The sequence below is a fragment of the Plecotus auritus genome (genome assembly GCF_963455305.1).
Source record: "Plecotus auritus genome assembly, chromosome: 9".
Lineage (NCBI taxonomy): Eukaryota > Metazoa > Chordata > Mammalia > Chiroptera > Vespertilionidae > Plecotus > Plecotus auritus.
In genome coordinates this window covers 101,407,618-101,433,545 of record NC_137783.1, presented here as the reverse complement: position 1 = coordinate 101,433,545, position 25,928 = coordinate 101,407,618, and the positions used below count along the sequence as shown (strand labels likewise).

At 38.6% G+C, this 25,928-nt stretch overlaps 1 protein-coding gene across 26 annotated transcripts in view; it reads right to left on the bottom strand.

Moving 5' to 3' along the window:
- The window catches only part of DLG2 (discs large MAGUK scaffold protein 2), a 2,053,927-nt gene that overhangs the window by 641,629 nt on the left and 1,386,370 nt on the right, over positions 1 to 25,928 (bottom strand). The window lies entirely within an intron of this gene.

Genomic DNA, 25,928 nt, shown 5'->3' with positions numbered 1-25,928 from the left:
GTTGTAAGGAAAATATTTTTCCTAATGTATTTTAAAATGTCTATGAATTAACACTAGTACACTACTTTAAAAAATCAGCTTTAAGGACAGCACAACCACATGCCATTATTTAATCTAAAATATCATTAAGAATGACCATGTCACATAAGAAAGCCTTTATTGGCTTAAGCTCAGGTAATTCATCCCTATTATCCTCTCATTATATTTATTAGGAAGCCCTGGACCGTGTAACCATGCCCATGTACTTCAGTTGTAATGAAAAAGAGCAAAGTAGGACATTGTCGAAATTCTTAGTGAGACGCTTTTAACCATCCAACCAGCCTTTGAATTGATTTGAACTTAAAAAAGAAATACATTTTAAATATAGCCAAGTAACATATAGCATAGGCTTTACATTTCAACAGATGTGCATAGAGCATGTATCAAGAGCTGCTTTAAAATAATCCAACAGATATTCAATTCCCACTCTTATCTATCACAAAGTCTTTTGAGCCAGGCAAAACTTCTAAGCAAAAACATTCTCAAATAGCTAGTTTCTTTTTTCATATATGTGTCAGTAATATCAGTAGCATTTAGGAAACAAGAAAGACTAATTTTTAACTATAAAACTGTCGTTGTTGTAGAGTTCTCATTTCAGTTGACTTTCCTTTCAATAAAAAAAAAAAATTAAACATAGTTTTTGCAGATTGAGAGTTCTATGGAGGCAAGGATGGGAATAGTCTACCAGAGAGCCTGGCAAGAAAGAATTGACAAAACAAACAAACAAAACAGTGAATGAATGACTTGCTTCATTCATTTATCTGACTTAAAAACAAAGATGAATTCCCTTCCCTGGGGAATTGGAATGTAGTAACATCAACTGGAGATGTAATTATAACTATAATCAGCAAATACAAAGAATGACAATACACTTTATTTATGTGTGTCCACCAACCACTTAGAACATGTTTTTGATTTTCTAATTACATGAGCTAATTGGTGAATCACATTTTATTGTGTTACTACATTATCAAACAGCCCTAAACCAAATTTGATTTTCTGGGCTTCAGCAACTTAATGACTCATAGAAGAGGACTTGATGAGGTTAGAAAGCTTTAGCAACTCTATGGAGGTTTTTGTTCTTCACGTGTAAAAATACAAAACAAAACTCAAATCCCCTGTATGTGTGTATTTTCACATTATTCTCTTTGTTTGTTTTTATAACTTTGTTGAATTAATAGAGAGAGGGCAGAAAGAGAAGGCCGAATTGATGTGATATGTTTTAATTCTCTCAGCAGGGCTCCTTAAAGCTTTGTTTGGCTTCAGTGCATTTCTAGAGTGAAGCCCCTTCACATTATTAAAGCACAGCAAACAGGGAAGAAAAAAACAACTTCAAAGAGAAGAAAACAAGCTCCTGATAAAAAAATCTAAAGGCTTGGGGTTAAAGAAATTCTTTTAGGTGGTGCTTAAGAGACAAATATATTTTAGTGGCATATGTTGCATGGTCATAGTCTACAAAAATCTTGGCTTAAGCCCTAACCGGTTTGGCTCAGTGGATAGAGCATCGGCCTGCAGACTCAAGGGTCCCAGGTTCGATTCCGGTCAAGGGCATGTACCTTGGTTGCGGGCACATACCCAGTAGGGAGTGTGCAGGAGGCAGCTGATCGATGTTTCTAACTCTCTATCCCTCTCCCTTCCTCTCTGTAAAAAAATCAATAAAATATATATTTTTAAAAAATCTTGGCTTAACATTTCTATGATCATACAGGCTGAGTTATAGATCCTAGGAGCATTATGGATGTTCCCTGGTCAGCTCGATGGACTATTGCAGGCTTATGTTTATTTACATCATGGGTCTTCTAGTTTCAACCCAAGAAAGTAACATCATTTGACTAATTCAATAGCATCCATGATGTCTTCATATGAAGGGTTGATGCCATCAGGGTTTGGATATAACCTTGTTTTTAAAAGAAAGCATCCCATGATTACAACAGAACTTAGTATTTAAAGGTGTGAAAGGGTTTTTGGCATAGGTGAAGCAATATTTCAACCTTTAATTGAGGCACATTTAAAACATGTTTTTCCAAGAGTCCAGTGTGGGAGTTTAGGAAAGACATTTAAGAGGTCCTAGTGTCCATTCTCTCATCACTAGAGCATAATCTATGTTCTGCCTAAGGACCCCTAAGACAGGAAATTGTGCAACCTCCCTTGGCAAAGACCTTGGGGGGAAAAATAGGAGAAAAAATACCTAAGAATACCTCCACTGAAGGCATTCATAAAAGGTAAGTGACTTTTCAAATGAGTACACCAATACAATATTCTGTATATATTTCCCCCCACATTTATTTAAAGGAGTGGCTGTTTATCAAGAGGTAAAGAACCAAAAGGTATGAAAAGTATTTCTTCCTAGCCATAATGTTGTGTATTCTCAACAAAACAAAAGACCCACCACCATCTTGTGTGGGTTTTACAGACAATTGTCTGAACTTGCCTGGTGGTCTTACTCTGCCCCCATCAATTTATGCCTTTCAATTCACAAAGTTCTCTTTCTAAAGAGTTCTGCCGAATACAATTGTTTGCCGTTCTGGACCAGTAATATTTCCCCTGGTAATATTTAATGCCTAGTAATGTTTAATGCCTCTGATAGAGTGGGGCCTGGAAAGCTGCATGGGGAGGGTTTCTGTTATTCCAGCTCTCAGCTCTGTCTGGGACCAACACGTACAGTCTCCTCTCCACCTTGAGAAAAGAAAAGTGAGAGGGGCTGGCAGTTCTGTAGACACTGAGGTTCAATAAAGTAGATGGAATTTCCCAGTTTTGAAAAATCTGTTTTTTCTTCAAATACATGCTTTTGTCTGAACCGAATGGTTCTGTAGCGACAGCTGGTAGGTTTCTATGGTGGCCAGAAAAGCAAATTAATGCCACACATTGTCCTGTACTGTTCTGGGCACGTAGCCTTCCTGGCATCATAGGGAAGTAAAGACAAGAGAATGACCCACTCAAATTCAAACTCAGTATTTAGTTTTAATTTCATAAACTTGGAATGTTTTAGATGATTCTTTCCTCTCTGACAGCCTTTAGTTAATTTCACTGCCCCCCCTTTTTTCCCTTCAGTGCTCTAATAACCACCTGCCTGAATGATAATATAAGTTAATTTTGAGATGTATTTTCATCTTCTAAAAAGAGGTTTTTCATGAATAACACCTGTTAATTATTCCACATTTAATGCTCTTTAATTGGAATCTTAAGTAGTGATTTTTCTATTTCTTTTCTTCTTTGTTACATTAGTAATTTTATTAAAACTAACAGCATATTAAAATCTGAGATGAATGAGTATTTATACATCCCCATATCAAATATTACAGCAAGTGCTAAAACAGAAATATCAAACTTCTTAAGACTAAATACAATTCTACTCAATGAATAATTATCGAGCACACATGATTTGTTATGTGGTGTTAACAGAGACTGAGAAAATAAATATTTTTAAGATCTGATCCCTAGTTTTAAGAAACATAGAGTTCTCAAAGAGGCACCAAACACAAACATATTCAAGCCTCATAGAAGTGTGATATCCAACATACAAAAATGGTGGACTAGAGCCCCACTGTTTCCCCATGCAAGATCTATTCATCCCTATTTACCATTTGTTGTATCCAATAAGTCATCACTTAACATTTTTGAGAAATTATGCAACTTTAAGCAAAAGGACATATAACAACATCAATTTTACCATAGGATGATTGGTATAAATAAGAGTTAATACCATCTCATCAACATTATAATGGAACAATGTTGAATAAAACATTATTTGAGGACCTTCTGTATATAGATTTGATTACTTAGCATTATAGTACATGATAAATAATGTACTATTTGTGCCCTATATTATAAGTAATTATGATATAAGAAACATGCTTCGTTTCTGAATCTGTTCTAGGTATTTACTCTGCAGCATCTTTGCCGCAGATATCTTTGCTGCAAACATTTTCATAGCACAATCAATTGGCCGTAAGTTAATTTTGCCATAAGACAGCTCAAAGTTTGGGGTGTTTTTTGGTTAGTTGGTTTCATTTTTCCATTGAGGAATCAATCAACCAAGTTTGGCAGATTTAATATATTTAAGTTAGTTGCCAGTTTGTTTCATTTCCCATTGAGGAAGTTCTTGCACCTTCTCCCATATTTATATATATAAACTAGAGCCCCGGAGCACAAAATTCATGTGTGGGTAAGGTCCCTAGGCCTTGCCTGTGATCAGGGCCATCTTCCCTGGCTGCCCACAGCCGGCCTTGCCCCCCTCTGCCACCCACCCCCGGTTCCCCGTTTGCCATCAGGCGATCGGAGCCTGCTGGCTGGGGGAGAGACCAAGACTTCTGCTGTTCCTGCCTGCTTGCCGAACCCGCCCACACCACAAGTTGCCCTCTGTGTGTGGCGTGACTGGTGGAGTGGGGGCCTTGGCCTGGGGTCACCTGTGTCCCCTGCCACCCATCCCCAGTTCCCCATTTGCCATGGGGTGATCAGAGCCTGCTGGCCAGGGAAAGGAACCGAGAGATGGTCAATGTACCTCATAATGACTAGTTGAGCAGTCATTCTGGTCATTCTGCCATTAGGGTTAATTTGCATATTACCCTTATATAGGATATTAGCTAGCACTTCCAATGGTCCATAATGTGACAAGTAGGTATGGTGGTGGTGGTCTTAAAATAGTTATAATTTCTTCCAAATGGCGATAATTTGTCCCAAGAGTTGGTTTCTCATTTTGAAATACACCATCTTGGGAGAGAAGGAGAGGTTGAAGGCCCTCTTTGAGGGTGCAGATTTAGTTAAGCCCACATTTCTCACAGAATAAGAAATGTACTTAGATACAATCCACAAGATAAAATTAGTTATTTGAGTAGTTTTGCCATGAAGCTGCATTCTTTTAAATAAAGTCTCCTTAATTTTGTTATTCATTTTTTTTTTACAGCAAATTGCCTTACAACCATTAGTTATGTCGTAAAAATGCTTGCAGGCCAAGATGTCTATGGCAAAGATGTTTATGGTGAAAATGCTGGACACGGTCTGAATGTCATAGTTTTATTATACTATAGAGCTGCTGTTGGGCCTTGGGAGGAATGTGATGATCATGGGGTCTAAGAAATCTGGTTTCATGGCTTCTTGCCACTCTCAGAGCAAACAGGGCCCATGCCACTCTGCTTCATCTTTGGCAACAGCATATACCACAGTGTCAGCACTCAGAAGCACAGCAACTACGTGAATGAGGAAACAGAAAAATCAAAGAATCAATAAAAAATTGTTGCATGGGTAAAACTTGATGCTCTCAAAAAGACTCTGCTTGCCAGTGGGGATGTAGTTCCTACTGAGTCCAGGCCTTTCAGCATCCTCAGCTTAGATATCTTCACCTCTGAGATCACTCTGAGATCAGATCAGCTCTTCTCAGGAGCCCTTACTGCAGAGCCATAGCCAATCATCAAATGGACCAGCAATTCTACACACACACACACACACACACACACACACACACACACAGACTTGTTTGCATTTCTCTTACTTAATATATTGCCAATATTTATCTTTCCTATTGGAGGACCTTTTATAACAAATGTCTTGATGTTTTAGGCTCCTTAACGCTTGAATCTCCTCTGTGTACTCTCTTATGATCAGTAGATAAGAACATAGGTTCCAGAGGGGAAAAAAAGATACAGATTTGAATCTTAGTCCCAATATTTATGAGATGTGCAAATGAAGGTAATTTCCTTAATCTCTCAAAACCTTAATTTTCTCATATGTAGAATGGTACTAACAAGATAACAAGTACTTCCCTCCTATGGTCATTATGAGGATTATATTAGATAATTTATGTGAAACATTTAGCACACATCTTTAAGTGATAAAGACATTTCAGCTATAATACCACACAATTCTCTTTATGAAATTGTTGGGAGGAACAAATGAGATAACATACTATTAACTGCCTTGCACATAGTAGGTCTTTAACATTGAGAGAAATTCCAATTAGTTCTGGATTACCAATCTGCAAGGACCACAATATTTATTTAATCAAATATTGAATGCTTACTAATTTCCTCAACAATATAAAATATAACCTAATAAGAAAAGTTTCTTTTTTCTACAAAATATACTAAAAACCTCTTCTAACCCAAACACTTCTTTCCTGAACCCATTTAAAATATCCTGTCTTGAGGATAGGAATCATCTTAGCTTTCTCTCCCAAAACAGGTCCGCATGGCGTTCACTCAGAATATGATCTCAGTTGGACTTTCTCCCAGTCTTCTATCCACTCACTCTTGCATTTTCTTTTAAACATTTTCTTGCCCAGTCTTGACAATTATGTTGTTCTGCTCTTGACGCTCACATCCCTAAAGCTGCTTGCATTGCATTCCTTACATCACCATCTCATGAGGACAAATATTATATGATACTCATTTTTGCTCCACTGTAGTTTCTGGCACCATGTCTCATTCACAGCAGGTCTCCAGAAGAATCTTTAGGAACGAGTTACCCGAGAACTCCAAAAATTGAACTGTCACTAAACTCTTTTCCATCTTCAAGTAAGTTAGACAGCCCTTAACTACTGCTGTCTTTTCCTATGAAATAAGGCTTGAATTAATTCCCTCATCTCAGGAAATTTGTTCACATGCATGCATTGGTAATATTTAATTTAAATAATGAATTAAAACATTAATCTAACATTATTGAGCACCTACCATGTGTTAGGTAGAATGATAAGCCCTGGAGATACAAAGATGAGTGAGATATAGTTCTTGCCCTCAAAGACTCAGTTTAGCAGAGGAAACAAATGAATGGAAACATGCTACAAAGTGATAAGGGTGCTGTGGGAGATGCCTGTAGATGACAGTAGCGGCAGAGGTAACACAGAGGAAGGAACAGGTGATTTCACCTAGAGGGAGTCAGAAAAGGCTACCTAGAAAGGGGACATGAACTGACTGTTTTCCTGGGCAGGTGCTCATCAGGGGGGTTGGAAAGAAACCGTCCTATCAAGGCATAAGGGGCAGCATTAACTACTTCCTCGGAGTGTTCTGTTAGACCATTGGGTTTAGTGACAGAAGGCATGTATTACAGACTTGATTCCATGATTTGACATGCTGGTCACCTTAGGCAAGGCATGGTACTTTAATTTTTTATGTAGATAGATTATTTCTGAGGTCCCTCCCAGTTCTGACCTTCTAGCATCAGGGTTTTCTTCCTATCTACTGTTTAAATCATATTTACTTTGTCACTTTAATCAAGGTTGCCCTGCCCAAGTTTTTTGATGGATATTTTTCTATTAACCTCTATTCCAAAGATCTCAATCAGCAACCCATAATCCTACCAACTGGCAGCTCTCTGAAGTCCATGAATGACTGCCATGTCTCTTCCTAATCTGTGAGGTTACCCATCAGGGAGGAAACTAAACAGCAGTATCACTCACTCTCCTTGGCTACACTCAAGAACATCACCAGCAGTACCATCTCTACTTCTACTCCTCAAAGATCTCCAGGCTTCTGGGGAAATAATATATAGCTTTTTCTCTTTTAAAAAGAATAAAAAAGCAAGGGACTTCACTCTAATCTAAAAGAAAGAACAACTGGAGAAGAACAATGTTCACTAGCTCCATCTTTTCATCACATTTAGCTTTAATGTCTCTCCTGGATGGATGAAAAGCAATCCAGTGCTGAAAAAATTTAAGTCAACCTGCCAGCATGGCAACTCTAATCAGGACAAGAGCATCATTAGACAAAGGCGGGAGGTGTGCAACCCACATCTATGCTGAACATCACTTTCTATTATTAACTAATGCCCCTCCTCCCAGACTTTCTCCACTGCCTGAAATTGGGTCCTCTTTTCATATTAAGAGGAATTGTCACAGAGAAATGAAAAGCTTAGTTTATGGAATCCAAAAGGCCTGAATTCCAATACCAGTTCTGTCACTTACAAGCTGTTAGAATTTATTTTTGTTATATGTTATACACATTTGCCTAAGTGTCCATATTCATTTAAACACTTCAAAGTAAACAAAAGATTTTTCTGTTTAAGCTTTGTAAAGCACCTGTTTTAATCTAAGGTATGCAACTGCTTATTTTATGATATAGACTAGTTTAAAATATGCAGTTTTACAAGAAGCTAATTACAGAATTTCTTACTCTTAATAATCACTCCTAAACTATAAAAATAATTATTGATATTCTCAGTTAAGATTCTAATTTTTGTAAGAGCACTATTCCTATTATTCAACTAAATGTGCTATATAAGCAAACCCTGATTTCAATTTACAACTTCTAATCTTAATTAATGAAATTTCTGAGCTCACTGAACTGCTAAATCATAGCTCCAACTAAATAGAGAAAAAAAATAATCAGTATCCCATAATCTATTCCATTCTTAAACAATTTTCTTTGGTTTTGTTATTTTCTCTGCCTCTGTTATTAAGACTTTATAACATACAGAAATTTGGGTCTAGAAAAGTGGCATAGAAAATAATTACTATGTGTGTTTTTTTTTGTTTGTTTAATTATAAACCAGTTTTTTAAGCAGCTTTTTACCTGTAAAATTGTGATGATTTTTTTTTTCTATTTCTGTCAAGAGAAATCAAGGAAAACAGCTTAGGGTTCCTTACATGTATAAAAAGAACGTAATTTTATATATGCAAAGTTGTCTTGATTAAAGGCTTCTGCAATGAAGGAAAAATATAATCACTTAATAAGTTCAGAACTGAATTTGCCTCTGATTTGGAAATGGCACATTTCTTCCCAGCTTTGCTCCCTTGCTTTGCACCATATGCTGGATGGTGTAAGAACAGGTGGTTTTATTGCTTTCACTTGGCTCCAGCCTGAGGCAGGCTGCTTTGTTCTTTGGGTTTGAATATTCAGTAAGTTTGAAACATGCTCTTTGAGAAAAGAAAATGGTGTTAAGAACACAATCAATTAATGGTTGTAAAGGCATCATGTCAGGTTTTTGTACCATCAAGCCCCTCTCTCACCCACCACTCCCATAGGCAACACACTTGGTCAACTGCAAGCAAAGGGTCCAAGAGAATCAAGAACTCAAATCATAGAGAGAAACAAACAAACAAAAAAACTAAACAAGTGCTGAACCATAAGATGAGACTTCACAAATGTCATGATATAAGCAGATAAGCAAGAATATTTTCTCTTACTTGGGTATAATACAACTACAGTATTAGGCAGAATATCACTGTCATCCATTCTTCATCCTCAACTTCTCTCCTCAAACCCTGCAATCTTGCTGGCGTTTCACCAGGTTAAAACACACACACACACACACACACACACACACACACACACACACACAAAACCTCTTAAAAGTCAACAAAACCTTTCCCACATTTGAATGCAATGATCTTCTCCTTGATTCTCCCTGGTTTTCATGCAGCATTTGACACTCTGGAGTGACTACCACTGGAAACTTCCTTTCCTCTATAACACAGTGAATATCTTCACTGGTCTCCTCCCTACTGCTTTGTCCACAGCATTTATGGCCATTTTTTCCTTTTGCCAGATATAAGCATTCACCAAGGTCTGCCCCTATTGTACAATCTTTACCTGAGTTTTCATCTCATCCAACTTCTGTTTTCTAAGTAAATGCCCTCATATCACCCCAGTCTCAATAAATCTAAAACAGAAATAATCATCTTGCCTAATTATAACCATTACTTCCACCAGTCCACTCTATATGTTTGTTCAGGGAATCCTATTTTTCATTTACATTCTTCACATGTGTCCTATTTCAAGACCTTATTATTACTTCCTTAAGACAATTGACATAACTTCTTTTTTTAATATATTTTATTGATTTTTTACAGAGAGGAAGGGAGAGGGATAGAGAGTTAGAAACATTGATGAGAGAGAAACATCGATCAACTGCCTCCTGCACACCTCCGACTGGGGATGTGCCCACAACCAAGGTACATGCCCTTGACTGGAATCGAACCCGGGACCTTTCAGTCCGCAGGCTGACGCTCTATCCACTGAGCCAAACCAGTTAGGCTGACATTACTTCTTAAAAATATTTATGCCTCAAGCATTTTTCAAAATCAGTCTATTCTTTATACATTTTTTGAGATGTATCTTCCTAAAAACCAATGTTTTCATCATGTAATTTTGCTGCTCAAGTAGCTTTAAATAATTTTTCCTTATCCTTAAAGATCATTCCAGATCTTCCACCAGCTGTCCTCATTCTACCTTTCTCAATACAGACCCTACTTATCTTCTAAAACATTTTCTAGCCAAGTAATTGTATTGAACTTATAGAAAGAACCCTCTTTCCTTGGTATCTTTATGAATATGATATACTTTACCCTAAATGTCTTTATTTAGTTGGTGCTTATTAAAATTCTAACTAATTTAGAGAAAATATTTGCAATGCCTAGAATTCCCAGATACTCTGTTAGGTACTAGGAAGGCAGTAGTGACAAAACAAAGCCCCTGACCTCAAGGGGCTCGATGCTATTTGGGGAGGTGGGAAGCTTCCAATCTTGTTGGCCAAAGGCTGTCTCTTCCATAAAGTCAAAAACTTTGTTCTTGTCAATCCTTGAAAATCATCACTCTTTTGTCTATAATTCTCCTCAAAAAGCAAATAACAATGGGTACTATTACTGCTGCTGCTTTTTGTTAAGAATCTACTACATGCCAGGCACCATCATAAATTGATTTAATAATTATAATAATACTGAGTGCTAGACATTTTAATGATAATTTTACTGTTGAGGAAGCCAAGTTTCTAAGTTAAATAAATTCTCCAAAGTTATACAGCCATAAGCAACATGAAACTAAGACTATCTTGTTCATCCTTCTCATCACTGAGTGATGAGAAGTATGTGCTCAATACAATTTTTTTACTTTATTTTTATTGTTTACACTATTACAAATGTCCCCATTTCTTCCCTCCCTCCCCCCTTCACCCACTGTCACCCTACTTCCCTTTGGCCATCACCCCACTGTTGAATGTGTCTATGGGTTATGCATATATGTTCTTTGGCTAATCTCTTTACCTCCTTTCATCCACCCCCCGCCTTCTTCCCCTCTGACAGCTCAGCTGTTCCATGTATCTGTGCCTCTGTTTCATCAGTTTATTTTGTTCACTAGATTTCACATATAAGTGAGATCATACGATATCTGTCTTTCACCGACTGGCTTATTTTACTTAGCATAATACTCTCAATACAAATTTGTTGAACAAAATCAAAGAATGAGTGCCAGTAAGGCGGGCAAAAGAAATGGGAGCATTTAGTGTTTTAGTTAAGGCAAGTCTAATGTTAAAGCACTAACCTTTCTTCCATACATAGCACAGTCACTCCCTTGCTGTAGTGTCTTCCTCAGGATCCAGCTCCTTAACATGCACCTTATCTTTCCTGAAATACTGTCCTCCTACTCAAATGAGGCACTATCTTTTATTTTTTTTCCTCTGTGGCACCTATCATAATAATCTTATGTAATAAAAGGCTAATATGCAAATTGACTGAACGGCAGAATGACCAGTAGCTATGATGCACACTGACTACCACGGGGCAGCTCCTACGTTGAGCATCTGCCCCCGGGTGGTCAGTGCGCTCCCATAGGGGGAGTGCTACTCAGCCAGAAGCCGGGCTCATGGCTGGCGAGCACAGCGGTGGTGGCGGGAGCCTCTCCTGCCTCCGCAGCAGTAGGACATCCCCTGAGGGCTCCCAGACTGGGAGAGGGTGCAGACCGGGCTAAGGGACCCCCCAAGTGCATGAATTTCGTGCACCAGGCCTCTAGTATTATAATAATAAATGCTCCTAGCAGCCATTTAAAAAATAGCTTTTGAATAAATAAATCAATTGAACTTTATATGAAGGCATTCTTTAAAGGGATTTTAAAGATGTATTTACTATACATCTTTAAAATCCCTTTGTACTCAAAAGTCCTACTTGCCATTGCCCATTTCCAAAGGAATGAATGCTTTAATTTCTCTGCTCATTTTATGTTGTTCCTTGCTAACAATAAGCTGTCTCTCTTTTCATCTGACTATAGGTCATCCTTTCAGCAACATTCACGATCAATCCATCATGCAACAAATATTTATTGAGTGACTATCCACACCTTCTTTGCTAACTCCTATGATCCCTTTTCATCTGATTTTAAAAGTACGTCCCTATCTTGACAACTTTAGAAAGGAGCTATAGTGCCCCTGACACTGCTAATTCATCCGCTCTTTCATCAAGATCACATGAAGAAGATTTTTAAGTTCTTTGTGATCCTGGAAAAATGCTTTGGGCTGCTTGTTACAAAAAAATGTCAGATCAGTCTTTCTGGATCAGATGCTAAGGGAGAGCACTTTGCTGCTTTATTTTATTCCACCTTTCTCAAAGTTCCTTAGGATCATGACAGGGAGATAATTATTAATAGTTTCTATCCCCCCTCCCCACCCCTTCACCTCACCAGCTGATACCATCTGGATATTGTAAATTTTCAAGTTGTTTGCATGTAACTTTTTTCAGGTTATGCTATCAACAGTGTTAATCATTTACTTATTATTTTCACATACATTATTACATTTGCTCCTCACAACCATCCTATGTGGGTAGATATGACCATTCTCTTGATTTTATAGATGAATAAACAACTCAGAGATGGTAAATGATTTGCTCAGAATTCTTCAGCTAGTACATGTAGGTGTTTTGATGTGAATCTAGATCCCTTGGACTCTGAACCTAGAGCTGTTCAACTACATTATGCTGCATATGTACATTATCCTCTAAAAATGAGAGCTAATCTGAATGAATCATGTGAAATTGTTGATGTTCTATTTTTTTTTTTTTTTACTTACAAAATGACATTTCCACATGGTTCAACCTGATAGTATAAAACAATTTAGCATGGAGGTTAGGAGTTGAGATTCTGGAGTCAGGTTGTCAGGGTTCACCACATGATTCTCCCGTTCTCATGTTAAAGAACTTTGGGTGCACTACTTAACCTCTCTGAGCGTTGGTATCCTTATTAACAAAACGGATAGTAATTACACATATCTCACTGGGCTGTATACAGAATGAATGATAAAATTTTACAAAGATTTAGTGTTTAGCACCTAGTGAATCCACAGAAAAACTTACTACACTTATTTTAAAGTTTCTCCTAGGCCTTCCATTGTCATATTTAAATTCTGCCTATTCACTTTTCTAAAGAGAAAGCGGAGTGCGTGTGCATGTGCATGTGCGTGTGCATGTGTGTGTGTGTGTGTGTGTTGGTAGTGGGGGACAATTGGTGGGGAGATTAAAGGCTATTGTTTATAGGAAATTTTACAAAATCAGCATATATATATATATTAATATATATATATATAAATATATATATTAAGCTGTGCTCAGTATTCCTACAGAGGACTTAAGTTACCCTATTTTCCACTTTTATATGCAATTAACTTAGATCAAATAGAAGCCTATAGTGACAAAAACATAAACAATATATTTTCAAAGGAAAATGTTAAAACTCAAATTTCTACATCTATATCACTGCTTCTCAGACCACTCCTGGAGTTTAGAAGGGGTTATGCATATTGAATGTGTGGCCATGACAGCAGCTGTCACTATCGGGAGCTCGGGGCTGCAAATTGGATACACAGATCTCTCTATCTCTGGACCCTTGTCTGCCCAGCCCTCAGGGCTTTTAAATGTTCTGCCACAGTGCCTAGTGGGGAGCTGTGCAGATAAGCTGCAAACAGTGCATGGCTATCCAATGGTCACTGCTGCTACCGGTTTTTGTTTTTGTGTCTATTTTTAAATATCTTCTTGGAATAAGAAGACTCAAAGGGTTCCAGCATAAATCTTCAATTAGTCAAATTCAATAAATTCTATGAACACCTTAAGCATAGTGAACCAATATTACTTAATCAGCCAGAAAGTCTTCGGTGGAAAGCATCAAGGATCAAAGGCAGTTGGTAGGGCTGGCAGAATATATGGGGAAAAAAATTAAAATCATACTTTCACCATATATCACTTTTCCTAATGACTGTGCCTAGTATGTACTTGCTTGCCATGTTTTCCCTGTGTGATTCCTGTTTATCACACTGATTCTTCTCTCCTTCAGGCTATCTAATGCCAACATAAATCCTGCCTTTCTTTCCCTAGTCCTCATCCACATGTACACTTGTGTACACATACACATGTACACAGGCCAGGCTGTGCTAATGCCATTTCTCTGTGCTCTGTGCACATTTTTGTTGTATGTATGTGGTGTAACAGAGTCTTTTATTAAACCAGGAGAGTCACTCCATTAACTGAGAGGGCACACATCTGTTCTGGGAGCCCCACGCCTCCCTGGGGCTGGGTGTGACTGTCCCACCAGGCCCAGACCTCCTTCTCATTGCAAAGGGACATCCTGCTGTCTTCAGGGGTGGGGTGATGGATCAGAGGATTATCGTGGCTCGGGCTTAGTTTTCAGCTTGGATTTGGGATTGAAGTTGAGGGTGCAGATCTGTGCCTTGATTGTATAATGTGTTGGTTACCAGCTTCAGGCTTTAGACTCAATCAGCCACGGATGCCAATCCTAAACTGACTTCAGGGAAGTTACATAGCCTCAGTTCCTCCTCAGTAAACGAAGACATGGTTTATACCATCTTCAATAAGGTTGTTGGGAGTATAGCACAACCTATGCAGTTTTATTAACTAATGTCAGCCCAATCCTATCTAATAAAGAGGGAATATGCATACTGACTGTCAAACCGTCACAAAGATGGCGCGCACAGCGGAGGTGGGGTTTCCATAACACAAGATGGCAGTGCCCACAACAGAGGCGGGGTTTCCATAACACAAGATGGCGGCGCCCACAGCAGAGGCGGGGTTTACATAACACAAGATGGCTGCACCCACAATGGAGGCCAAGTTCCCGTAATGAGCCTTAATGAGCAATCAACAGGAACCTGAGGCTGTGTAGTGCTGGGTCGGGGCAGGGGACCTGAGGCTGTGCCCCTCACCCTGCAGGGCTTGACGGGGGCCCTAAGGTTGAGCCCCCCCGCCTGGCACTGGACCAGGGCACCTGAAGCTGTGCCCCCAGCCTGGAGGGGATTGACAAGGATGGGGCCAGCCAGGTCTGGATCTTGCCCAATGGGGGTGGGGCCGGCTGGGTTTGGGTCTTGTGCAATTTTGAAGTGCCACAGGTGGGAGGGGACTTGACTCTGGGTCTCATGGCGCACCCCAGACTCTGACAGGAGGAAGATTTTCATGTACCTTTTACTAATTTTCTTTCATCTCTGACACTTCTATTATAAAGGGCAAATAGCAAGATTAAAATATTTCCTCTAATTAATACCCTTTTAATGTGTACGAATTTCATTCACAGGGCCACTAGTAAATTCAATAAAAATTTTAAAGAAGGATAGCACAGTATTCAAGTGTCATATACTCTAAAGCCAGATTGCCTACGTTTGACTTTGCCAGTTACTCGCTGCGGGATATCTGCCTCAGTTTCCTCATCTGTGAAATAGGGTTAATAATCTCACAGGGGTGTGAAGATTGAATTAATGGGTGAATTAGTATAAATTTCACCAAATTGGAGAGACAGGTGGATAGAGAGACTCACAAGTTACCAGAGCAGAAATCTTAACAGGAACCAAAGTGGGGGTAGAACAACCTACATTGTAATTGATGAATTGTGGAGGCTCAATGTGGGCAAGTCTGAGAGTTAAAAACTTTAGGGAGTACAGTCTTTGGAATCATAACCACACTTTTTGTGAGTTTTACCTCAACTAAATCTGCTAAGTTCTCAGTAAAGACAGGAGAAAAAATCCCTCCTGCTTCCAGCAGAGGTGCGGGGGGGGGGGGGGGGGGAGGTTAGTGGGGGGGGGGAGAAACTTTTTTAAAAAACATGCCAAATATTCTGTTCTTAAAAGGCTTTCCCTAGGGAAAACTATTTTATCAGAACCGAACCTGCTGGAGTTTTATCAGAGCTTAATCTGCCCGTGGGAGGCAAATACCAGCTCCAGCACCCTCCAGCCATTGTGCATCATCTAAGGGGGAGAAAACTGAGAAGCACTGGTGACATTCACAGTCCAGAGGCACAAGTTCACCAAAGGACTAGAACCAAATCATAGGAATGTAGAACATTACCCTTCATGTCACTCTTTACTACTACATTACAAAAGGCGTCTTTACTGAAGTTTCTTTTATCCGATATATCTGGTCCACCTTTCAACCCCAAATTACAAAGCACAATAGAAGGAAAAACAAAGCTTGAAGGGACCAGTCAGATATAGAGAGAATGTTGGGATTATGAGACCAAAATTTTAGAAAAGTAATTAATATCCTAAGAGATTAAAAACAAGGGGGTTCTGTGAAAAGTAATCTCACAGGGTGATCTAATCATAAATTCCTAACCTAGCAGGTCATAATGGATAGTCATGCCCCAGGCATATAACTTCTTTAGTAAAAGGCTTATTACTTTTTAAAAAATTATCTTTATTGTTTAAAGTGATGTCCTCCTTTTTTCCCCCCATTGACCTCCTCCACCCTTCTCCTATCCTCCCCTACTCCCCAGTTCTTCACCACACTATTGTCTATGTCCATGGGTTATGCATATATGCATATAAGTTTTTTGGTTGATCTCTTACCGCCCACCCCCACCCCCTTCCCTCTGAGATTCCTCAGTCTGTTCCATGCTTCCATGTCTCTGCATCTATTTTGTTAGTTAATTTTGTTCATTAGATTCAACATACTAGTATAAATGAGTCATGTGATACTTGTCTTTCTCTGACTGGCTTATTTCACTTAGCATAGTACTCTCAACTAAGTTGTTCCTTGCTCTCTCAAAGGTAAGAGATCTTTTCTTCTTTACAGCTGCGTAGTATTCCATTGTATAAATGCACCCAGTGCAAGTGCCCAAGAGTAGATGAGTGGGGGGCGGGGGGAAAAAGCTGTGATAAAAAGCTTATCTTTGCTTAAGCAAGCCCTATCCATTGTTTCTATACATCTAAGTTAGCACAACTTTAAAATGCCTCTTTTCATACCTCTCCTTCTAATATGTGACCACCCTTAAGAGAGCACATTATCTTAACTATCCTGTAACCGAAGCTCTGCCTTGCTTTCTCCCACCTGATGCAATCTTCCTTACATTCATTCCTTAATTTCAAATGCTTAAAAGAAATTTCAAACTGTTATTCATCACAGCATTTGAGATCTTGCTCCCTAGTATATGTTCTTATTTTGGTTCAAACAAACTTTTATAAAAATTCTCTACAGGTTTGGACATTTCTTAAGTCAACAGAGGGTTAATGGCAAAAAGTAGACAGGACACAGAGGGATAATCTAAGTAGAATGTTATGAAAAACACAAAAAGACATGCCAGAGATTAAAAAAGAACAGCACTGTAACAGAAATAAGGAATGTCTTTGGTGGGTTCATTAGTAGACTGGGCATGACTGAGGAAAAGAATCTCTGAGTTTGATAATATAATAATAGAAACTTTCAAAACTGAAAAAGAATAAAAAAAAACTAAAAAGAAATACCTAAGAACTGTGGGACACCTACAAAAATGTAACATTCATGTAATGCAAGCATGGCAAGGTCGCGGCCTGCGGGCTGCATGCAGCCCACAACGAATATTTTTGTGGCCCAGCCAATATAACAGTATGTAAGAAATGTTTTAATAAAAATTTCATAACTTAATTTGTACAATATCCTGTTATACATAATTATTAATAACGAACTGCAACATTCGCTAATGACTGATTACTATAATCGTGTTGCATTCATTTCCCTTACACGCAGGTGCACCATTTCTCTCCACTAATACTAGCAGAGAGTATCTTAGCAGCCGATTGGTATGTCATTAGTCTTGGACTGACTTGTTTGTTGTGCACAAAAGGAAATATTTCGCTTTCAGAGAACAAGAAAAAATAGGTTTATTTGTGTTACGTTTTTTAATTTGTGCAGTTATTCAGTGTCTGGGAAGTTAATGTTCAAGGAAAAATATTAATTTTTATTAAAATATTCTAATATTTTATGTTAATGATTACTCATTTATTTCTGCCATTTGTATTCAGCATGTCTCTATCGAAATAAACCTATGTTTCTATGAAAATGGAAGCTTTTGTTTTTTTGCAGCCCACATAAACTTAAAACTTGTTTATTTGGCCCATGTTAGCCTTTGAGTTTGACATGCTTGTTGTATAGGGCATAATAAAGTGATCATTTCTCTTTGTTGTATGTGTCTGTCCAGTTTTTGCAACACTACTTATTGAAGAGACTGTTTGTATCTCATTGTGTATTTTTGCCTCCTTTGTCATAGATGAATTTGCCATATAGTCATGAATTTATTTCTGGGCTCTCTTCTGTTCCATTGATATATATATATATATATAAATAAATATATTTTATTGATTTTTTTTTTTTACAGAGAGGAAGGGAGAGGAATAGACAGCCAGAAACATCAACGAGAGAGAAACATTGATCAGCTGCCTCCTGCACACCCCCTTCTGGGGATGTGACCACAACCAAGTTACATGCCCTTGACCGGAATCGAACCCGGGACCCCTCAGTCCACAGGCCGACGCTCTATCCACTGAGCCAAACCAGTCAGGGCTATGTGTATATTTTTAAGCCAGTACCATGCTCTTTTGATTACTAAAGCCTTGTAATTTTATTTAATATCAAGTAGTATAATACCCTAACTTTGTTCTTCTTTCTCAAGATTGTTTTGGCTATTTGGAATCTTTTATAGTCCCATATAAATTTTACTATCATTTATTCTAATTTTATGAAAAATGACATTGGTATTTTGATAGGGATTGTCTTGAAACTGTAGATTGCTTTGAGTAGTATGGACATTTTAACTATGTTAATTCTTCTTACCCGTTAGAATAGTATATGCTTCCATTCAATTTCTTTCTTTAATATCTTATAATTTTTCAAGGACAGGTATTTTTCTTCCTGGTTAAATTTATTCCTAGGTATTTTATTTTTGATGCAATTGTAAATGAGATTATTTTCTCAATTTCTCTTTCTGATAGTTCATATATATATTTAATAAGGGGTTAATATCCAAAATATATAAGGGATTCACATGACTTAATATCAAATAAACAAACAATTCCGTTAAAAAATGAATAGAAGACCGGAGTAGACATTTCTCTAAAAGGACATACAGATGGCTAACAGACATGAAAAGATCCTCAACATCAGTATTCATCAAGGAAATGCAAATTAAAACCACAGTGACATATTACCTCACACCTGTCAGAATGGCCATCAATAAATCAAAAACAAGTGTTGGTGAGATGGGGAGAAAGGGAACCCTTGAGGTTAGGTTCCCTTTTACATATTCATTTTATTAACATGTTCATTTTATTAATTTATATGTATATATAAATTAACCTCTCATGTATAAATTAATCTTTACATATGTAAATTGTATATTTATAAAGATGTAGAAGTTTCCATCTGAAATCAAGTACTAAAATGATATAGCATTCTTTCTTACTAAAAATTGGTAAGAATAGAGCTTGTGTATCCTTATTATCCTATACTAGACACCCAATGCACAAAATTCGTGCAAGAGTAAGCCTTCCTTCCCCCAGCTGCCAGCATTAGCTTCCCTCCGGCACCTGGGACCAGGACCTGGGCTTCCCTCTGGCTGCTGGCAGGCACACAGGACCCGGGCTTCCCTCGCAGCCCCGGCTTCATCCAGAAGGTCACCCGGAAGGATGTCTGGTCTAATTAGCATATTATGCTTTTATTATTATAGATAATAAAAGCCTAATATGCAAATCAACCAAACAGTGGAAGGACCAGTGGAACAACTGGTCACTATGACACACACTGACAACTAGGGGACAGACGCCCAATGCAGGAGCTGCCCCCAGCCCGCAGACCTCTGGCCAGCCAAGGGAGGTACCAGCAAGGGGTCCCCCAATTGCCCTGCCGGTTGCACCACAGAGGGAGGTGACCGGCGGCAGTGGTGGGCGGTGCCAGGCCAGCCAAGGCGGGTCCAGTGGGCACCCCCCCATCACCCCACGGGTCGTCCCACAGTTCGGCCCTGATTGCCAGCCAGGCCTAGGGACCCTACCCAAGCACGAATTTTGTGCATCGGACCTCTAGTGTTCTTTACAATATGTTTCCAGATATCTAGGCTTACGAAAGAAGTCAGATAAAATGCAGTTGCTATTTTCAGAACATGCATTTGGTTTTAAAGGCCTCTTGAGGGTGGTTTGTCAATTTTCTTAAAAATCGAGAGGTTTATAAAGATTCAGAAGCAATATACTTGTATAGATTTTATCCCTTCTCATCACAGGAAACCAAAGAAGCCTCCCTCTTGTTTGAGCTATAAATCAAAACTGACCAAGGACTATTTCACCCAATTGCTGTTATGGAATTTGGGCACTTTAAAACCAAAAGAGAAAATAGATTTTATATCAGTGAGGACCCATGTTTTTCCTATGACTATAAAAGAAAATTTAAAGCTGTAAGGGAATTTTCCCCTTGGTGATAGGTATGCCTGGTATTGTCATCAGCAGAATCTACCCATGTGAGCATTAACCTGGGTTAAAAAAACAACAAAACAAAACAGCTTTACATCCCTTGTCTGTAAGAGGCAATGAAGGGCATCTTCTTGGAGGGTTTATGGTAAAGGCTTTTGGACTGCTTAAAAAGATTAACTATTACAATAGGAATGGTTCCTTTGTAACATATATGATTGTTTTAAACACAGGATTTAAAACAGTAAGTACTTAACATAAGGCAAATTGCCTAGCAACGTGGCATGTATTCTTTAGAAGAGATCTTTAGAAAAATTAAAATGTAACCACTACTGCCTAATACTAAAATCTGTGCAGAATGCCCACAGCTTTCAGCTTTCCCAATATCAAATAGGATACAATTACTGTTGCTGGTTTCCAGCTAACATTCAAATTCATTTTAAATGCAGACTCCTTTGAACGTGCCAATATCCAAATATGATAGCGGTCTTATGAGAACAACCTTTTGGAACAAGGATTTAGTTATTAGAGCAGGAAAAAGCTTTAGGATCTTGAGGGGACCACTTAGACATAAAAATAAAGCAGTGATAGACTTTATGTGGACATGTGATATGGGGGTGTATACATGAGAAAACTTTTGAATAATCAATATGCTTGTCCATCTCAAATCTGAATCTTAGAAACTTTACAGTTTAGAATCTTTCAACCCCTCAATTACAGAATCTAGTACATTTTAAAATTTAATTTAATCTTTTTTCCATCACCGACAAGCTCCTCCCCCCTGCAATCACCACTCTGTTGTCCGTGTCCATGAATCATCTATATGTATAGTCTAATATGCTAAGTGTCCAATCGTCTGACCGGTCTCTATGATGCGCACTGACCACCAGGGGGCAGACACTCAATGCAGGAGCTGCCAAGCTGCAGTGACTTGGCAGAGGAGGTTCTCGGGTAACGCACCCCGAAACCAGAGAGGAGGGAGTTCGATTCCTCGCAGGGCCACACAAGTCCACCTTCGGCCGTGGGTTATGTTGTTGCTGGGGCACTGTTGGCCCCGAATCTGGTTTACTGCACACTTGAGTTTGCGTTCCACACCCTGGATGACAGTAACTTTTCAGAGTGCCCTCTCACACTCCAGGACCCCTGGGGGGATGTCAGAGAGCTGGTTTTGGCCCGATCCCCGCAGGCCAGGCCAAGGGACCCCACCTGCCAGAGGGACCCCGCTTATTCTGTGGATGCCAGGGAGGGACTGTGGGAGATTAGCTCCAGGGCTTGTCCATCCCGTCTCACCCAGTCCCACCCCGCCAGCCACCTTCTAATTAATTTCCTTTCAATGTACATGAATCCGTGCACTGGGTCACTAGTTGTTTAATAATAGCTTCTCAATGTGTTCTCACATACATTAGTTACTGGGAGATTAGTAATGGTTTTATCCCCATTCTAAATATGAAGAGACTGAGGTTTATAGAGGTTAAGTACCTTGACCAACTTCAGTGAGCAAGTTATAGAGTTGGGTTGACTATTCATATTTTTTTTTACTCCTTTTGAAAAACTTGACAACTTCAACTCATTTTCACAAGCTTTGCAAGAAAATGTTTTCCCACTAAGTTAATATTGGAGTAAAAACTTAAAACGAGATTCAGTTCTTATAAAAACTGGCTTCAAAATTGCAGCCCTGAAGCCACAGCTCTCCCTAAATATTCCTTTCTGCTCCTCCTACTTCTCCAGCAGGAAAGCTTTGGCAAAGAGTTGCCTATACTTCTGCCAAAGAACACCCTTAAAGGAGCAGTCCACTAAGCTTAAAAGCAATGATTATTAGGGGAAAAAATGATGAGTGTTCTGTAGCAAGGCTCTGAATATGTCTGCAATAATCATCCACAGTGCTCTTATTGAAACGTTTTTGAAGTGGCACTGAATTATCTGTTTCACTAGGTTCGAAGTTGAACATGGAATAAATACAATAAATCACTCATTCATTCATTCATGCATTTATATATATCTTGAGTTCCTACCACGTTCTGGGAATGTTGAACAATGTAGGTTCAAAAATGGTCAGTGCTAATGTTAGGACCCATGAATGGTCAATGCTAATGTCTTATTGCTTAAATAATCTAGGGGGGCAGTGTGAAAGACAGACAGGCAACACAGTTATGGGAAGGTGGAAAGAAAGCGCTGCGGGAGTCCATAGGAGATGCACATAGCCCTGACTGGAGCAAAGGAGGTATCCAGAAGAAGGTTTTGCAGGGGTAGTAATGTTTAAACAGTCTTGAAGGATAATTAGGCAATGACATGATGAATGGAGGAGAGAGGAGTATACTCTGACTATCTATAGAATAAAAGCCCAGCGACTGTTACGGCAGAACGACCAGAACAACCGGTCGCTATGACGCGCACTGACCACCAGGGGGCAGACGCTCAATGCAGGAGCTGCCCACTGGTGGTCAGTATGCTCCCACAGCAGGAGCGCTGTTCAGCCAGAAGCCAGGCTCACAGCTGGCGAGCGCAGCAGTGGTGACAGCAGTGCTAAAGAGCGGCGAACCAACCAGTAAGGAGCGAGCAGGCGGGTGGTTAGGAGTGAGCAGTCCTGGATTGCGAGAGGGCACAGGCTGGGCTGAGAGACCCTCCCCACCACCACACACACACAAATTTCAAGCATTGGGCCTTTAGTATTAACATAAAAACAAAGAGGACACAAGGAGAAAGCCTCTGATGCACTCCGTAGACTATTACCATGACTAGAAATTATTACAATGGTTAAATGTGTAGTTTCTAAGTGGAATCTGATTTAGTAATCTGTATTGTTACACAGTTGAATTTGGATCCAGGAGCCAATGCAAACCATGCATGTAAGGCACATAACATTGTTGAAGTAATTCAGGGTTGCACATTTTTAGACACTTTCATGTTTATAGAACATAATAGCAACTGCCTGGTCTTCTCTTGGACAAGACGGGTTATTGCTTTTTTAAGAAACTGCATTAACATTACATTCCTTTTCTTAAAAAAGAATTTTGGCTAAACTTCCTCAAAGTTAAAGGACCTTTTACATGGGAACTAGAGAATCCTGGTTGCTAATAAACTATTACAAATATCCAAAGTTAGAGCTTTCTGAAATGCTTTACCACACTATTCATTGTACTTTCTTAAAGAAAGGCCTTCGCTGGAAGAAGTAACTCCCATTAAATAATTTTTGCAGGGATCCTGGAACAGTTAATACATCATTATTGACAACTGAATACAGCCTGTTGATGCTATAAAGTGGGTAGAAAGAGTGGGACAGTGGGGAGAACTCTGGACATTTAGTTCAGCTTCACATTCTGACAGCCAACTCAAGAACAAACTGTAATTTGTGCATAGACCCTTCTGTTAAATATGCCACTGAAAGCTTTAAAAACCAAACAAACTGAGCATAGAGAACCCAAAGCATGGAGCAACATCTTGGGATTTCTGTGGGCTACTATCATCTATTAGCCCAATAATACTGTGTAGGTAAAAAGTTAGGTTAGTTCAAACTGTATCATTAAGATACTATGGATCAACGTGAGAGCCTGAGTTCAGGAACTTTTGGAAGCCTTTTTATTAGTACTCTACAAGTAGAAAAACAATGCGATCCAGAAGACAGGGAAGAGGGGCATACAGCTCCTTTTCCTGGGTAAAAGACAAAGTATGTTACAAGGATAAAATATTTTAAATTAGCAGGAGTGGATGAGTATTATAAATATGACATTGTTCTGCATAACTTTTAAAATCTATCCTCCACATAGTGGTAAGATAAGCAAGAACAGGATCTAAAACATTACCTTAATAAAGTTAAGGACACATGTATAAAGAACATGTGGGCCTTATATATATAAGGAGAGATATCCTCTTTGTTCAGAAGAAATTGGAAAAGAAAAGACAGCTAAATAAGCATTTTCTTCTATATGAAAGTATATCGACATCCCAGAGAGCCCCAATATAAATACTCCTCATCATGACAGATGTAATACACATTGCTATTTAGGGACGTCTACTCTTCAGAAAATGTTTGAGGAACAAAGCAAATATTCTCCTGTTGAATAAGAATTGGTTCCACAATACTTCATTGACATGTTTGCTTTAAAATTATAATTTTGTTTCATTAAAGAGTGATTTTTATTTCTAATTCCTAAGTGGCTGGCAATGAATATGCATAGAACTTTCTGTTGGTTAGTTAATTAACAAGAATGAATTAAACCCCCTGGTATGGGACATTGGTATAGAGAGGCATCTATATGACAACATCATTATTGGAAACTAGTCATCAAATAGCATCCCTGGAGAATAATAAATTAAGAAAATACTCCAGGCCCCAAATTTTGGCACAAACTTAGAAGGGGAACACTTGGTACACTTTTTATTTGAATTTAAACAGTGACTCAGGGAAGACTAATTCCAGGCAAAAGCAACCAGCCCCATCTCCTAGTCTTAGATTGACCTGGGATTCAGAGGTACCTAAACTAACACATAAGCAGCCCAGAGAGAAGATGCCTGGACAGGAAGTGAATGGTAATGACCAAAACAGGGACTTTGTGGATAAAATAGGTGAAAAGACTGCTTGGAACAGTGGTTGGCACAAAGCAAGTAATGAATAAATGCTCAATGTTATTTAATAGTGAACCAACCATCCATCCTCAGAGCAAAGCCAATGCAACTAACTCTTTTCTATCAAATTATTTTCCCTTTTGTATTAAACCCATGTATTTGATTTTATTAGGATTTTATCTTGAAAAGAAACATATAGTTCACTCTAGGTCCTACACTCTACAGAAAATAGTGTACAGTCCCTTACAAAGTAGACTGTTCTGACCAGTTTAATTGAAATTTTGGCCAGATGTAACAATAGTATAGATATTTCCTAAGAAATGTTCCACTGGGCCCCCATTGGAAACAGGAAGACAGAAAATTCCAGGCAAGGAGAACTGCATGAGAAAGTGTTGAGATGCTGAAATGAATGACAATTATGAGATTGATCTGAAGTATAAAAGAAAGATTCCATTGAGGAATAAAGGAGTATAATACTGGGAATAAGCTGCAAAATATTATTTCAAAGTCAGTTTGAGGGAACAGAATTTTATCCTGATATTAACAGGAAACTACTATAAGAATTCTAAGTAATCAATATTTCAGGAAGACTGACTTACAGTTTATTTGTCAGTATAGTTTAACATTAATTAAAGGGAAGGAGTTGTTTCTGTCATTTAAATTTATTTTTGTACATAAGCAAAATGAAGGATAAAAATCACATGATCATATCAATATATGCACAAAAAGCATTTGATAAAATCCAGAACCAATTTAGATAAAATCTCTTCTGCAAAGTGAAGGATCATACCTCAACATAATAAAGGCCATATACCACAAACAAACAGCTGATATCATACTCATTGAGCAAATACTAAAAGTGTTTCCTTAAGATTGGGAACAAGACAGGGATGTACTCTTTCACCAATTTTATTCAACATGGTACT